This window comes from Citrus clementina, unplaced genomic scaffold (genome assembly GCF_000493195.1).
Source record: "Citrus clementina cultivar Clemenules unplaced genomic scaffold, Citrus_clementina_v1.0 scaffold_5, whole genome shotgun sequence".
NCBI lineage: Eukaryota > Viridiplantae > Streptophyta > Magnoliopsida > Sapindales > Rutaceae > Citrus > Citrus x clementina.
This window is the reverse complement of record NW_006262201.1, coordinates 38834736-38838312: the sequence shown is the minus strand read 5'-3', so window position 1 is coordinate 38838312 and position 3577 is coordinate 38834736. Positions and strand designations below refer to the sequence as shown.

At 29.2% G+C, this 3577-nt stretch overlaps 1 pseudogene; it reads right to left on the bottom strand.

The window, feature by feature from the left end:
* Positions 1 to 2696: 2696 nt before the first annotated feature.
* Positions 2697 to 3577, bottom strand: part of LOC18042973 — a 1819-nt pseudogene continuing 938 nt past the window's right edge.

Below are 3577 nucleotides of genomic sequence, written 5' to 3'. Positions count from 1 at the left end.
AGGGACTAAACCGGTACTAGCTTCAAAATAGCGGGACTAAACGAGCTTTTACCCAATTTTTTGAGTATTAATTATTTCATAGAGTTTCTTAGGAAATCTTTTATAGATTTGGTGATAATCCAATCAATCAATACTTTATTTGATATGCATAAAACTGTTCATTAATTTGATCTTTTCTTTTTCTTTAATACAAACATGACAAAATGTTATTGAATTTTTTATATGATTAATGTGGTGCATATGATGTTTCTCCTAAAACCATATTCTCGTGGAATTGACTTTAACGAGAATAAAATAATGAGGTATTTTTGCGCTCAAGATGTGAAATTTTGGAACAATTTTTAATTCAATGGATAAATATTTGTTTGGTTTTTATATTTTAATTTAAATGTCTATTTAGTACTTATATTTCAAACGAGTATGGCTATTTAAACCCATCAAAATAATCTATAAAGTCAATATTTTATAAAAAACTTTTATTACCAAAATATCCATTAACACAATAATGTTTAAGGACAGAAAAAATAACTAGGAAAAAATGAAGTTATAATTATGGATTCATAAATACTACTCTTAAATTCATGGGGGTTGCCAAAACAATAAAGGATTAAAACCAAGTTAAACGATGAATCTTATTCGATTATTTAGGATCCATAATTTGATGTGAATTTCTTCTTTCGCTTTTGTTGTGATGCGAGCAATAAGCATCTATGTTCAGGCTACGTAATTCCTTGTATGGTTAATATGAAGCCTTGCTTGATTGTTAATTTATCAAGTCTTCATATTACAATAGATTTACAGTACTTTCAAGACCATTATAGTTGCAAATACCAAATTGACAATGGCTAATATCATTACTCCCTCTTTTGAGGCATTGATGACTGACAAATAAAGAATACAAAATACAAAACAAAGAAGGACAAGGACAGAGGAAGAGACCAAAACAGTGGGTTTAATTAAATTTGATTTATTAATAATTTTATTTAGTAAGGCTTTATTAGGTACTTAGGTAAGTTTAGAGAGTAAAAATTAAAATTTTTAATTTCAATAGTGAGTTTATTTAGTAAATGGGTTTAATAAATAGTTTAATAGGTTCAAATAACCTCACTCTAAAAATACTTGAAAACACCCTTATAGTTAAATATTTTACATTCTTACCTTACCTTTTGTTTACTTTTACAATAATATTCTTGACATTAATTAATTTACTTATAAAATTTTAATTAGTAAATTAATAATAATTATTTGTTCAAATATTAACAAAAAAAATCAGTATGAAAGAACTAGTTTTTTTTTTGGGTACCGGTGCAATAATCTTGCTAATAAATTCATTTATAAATAAATTAATGCAAGTTAAAGCATGCTTAATATCCTTGCAAAGATTTCATTTATTGTTATTTTATAAAAAATTAATTTACCAAATTAGTCCTACAAGTCAAATAATAACATAAAAAATTGTGGAAATTTTTATGTTACTTTCGAGGCTAATTTAATAAGTCAACATTTTTTTTCTTTCCATTAATATCCTCATTAAGGCAAGAATATTGTTGCAAAAGTATTATTTTAAAAGAAAAGAAAAATAACTGTAGGAATATAATATATTTAACAGCAGAGGTATCTTGACTCTTGAGGTGTTTTTAAATATATAAAGATTAAGTGTGCATTTAAATAAAAATATAGAAACTAAATTAATATTTACCTGATTTAATTTCTCCTGCTAAAGTAGATAAGTAAAGTCATTGCGATAATTATTATTCTCCACCAATATAACATGCTCATCATTCTTATACCATCCTTAATTATAAAATGGCGCACACATTAAATTTCTTATACGAAATGTTTAGTTTAAGAATATTGTTCTTCTCTTATTCTTCAAAAAAAAAAATTTAATTGATCATTTAATTATTTGCGGATGAAATCTAACGCAACGGTAGATCTGAAGTGCAATGAGGAAACTTTGTTTGTTCGTTTCTTTAATCTCGCATCAAGCAATCTACAAATTAAACCAAATCGTAGCCACTAAGGAAACTTATTTGTATGAGAAGCCTCGTGTTGCTTAAGCCTCATATTAAGACCCAAATGTTTACACACAAGGAAAAAAAAAAAAGAGTAATCAAACCCCAAAATATTTGATTATATAATCAAACATGTAGTTTTTATCTGACTGACTTGATAATTAGCAGCTTCATAGAAACACTAACTACGCGTGGGAAAATTGTTAGAAACTCCTGTACATACTCAAACTCCCAGTTCATTGACGTTAAAAAAGATGTAAATTGTCGTTTTTTATTGTCGCGTCTTCTAGTTTTTTATCCTTGATGTAAAATTCATCATTGATCATTGAACAAAAAAAGACAAACTTAAAAGATAACATTTTATTTTATTTTAACAGCAAGAGAGCTTTGATAGGTTTTGAAAATACGGAGAGAGAAATGATGTACTTATTAAAATGAAAGGGAGATCTTGGTCCACAACATGATGGATAGGTACGTTTACGAAAAATATTTTAAAAATTTGTTGGTAAAGAAAAAAAAAAAGGGACATGCAAAACTTGTTAGACAGAGGATACATCAATTATTCTGGAAAGACGAATTTGCATAAATAAATTCTTTATAAGCAAGTACAATTTCTTATTCATATGCATTCAATTTTTTATTTTTATTATTTTATTTAGGCATAGCACAAGTACTTGTAAATCACATATATTTGGTAGCCACAAGACAGAGAGGATTCTTCTTGTGCATAACGATACCAGGGGCGATGTCAAAATCCAAGTCTTGAATCTTCATCCCAGCAGGCATTTCCCAATCAAATTTGTAAAGAAGATTAGCAATTGCAAGCTCCAATGTTGCAATCCCCATAAGAGTCCCGGGACAAAATCTTCTGCCACCACCAAATGGTATAAGCTCATAATTATTTTGTCCCGTCAATTCAATATAGGACTTGTCGCCAATGATGAATCTGTCAGGATCAAATTCATCTGGCCTCTCCCAAACTTCGGGATCTCTTGATATTGCCCATCCATTCAAATAAACAAGTGTCTTAGCTGGTATCTCGTATCCATCTATCATGCAACTCTTGGTTGTTTCTCTTGGTATTATTGGACCCGGCGGATTCAACCTGAACGTCTCTTTTAGTATGGCTTTGATATATGGCAGTTTTTGCAAATCATCTTCATCTACAAACCCTTTATTTCCAATCAAATCCCTCACTTCCTTCTGTGCTTTCTCCATTACTCTGGGATTCTTCATTACGTTGGTCATTGCCCATGTCATTGTAGCTGCACTCGTGTCCGTGGCACCGACAAATACGTTCTGAACGCAACGAAAAACTTTCATTAAATAAATAATAATAGTGTGCATGCCGGCTAATGATCTTTTGGTCCCAAATATAAACATATTTGTTCTTATTAAATACACAATTCACGGGCAGATTTGATTTGTTTTTATTTTAATATACATCCCCACAAAAATAATATTTAAACCTTTAAAAGTCTCATTTAACAGTTAAAAAAATTTACGACAGTAATATTAGGTATAAGTTTACCATGAGCACAGCTTTGATGTTATCCCGAGAG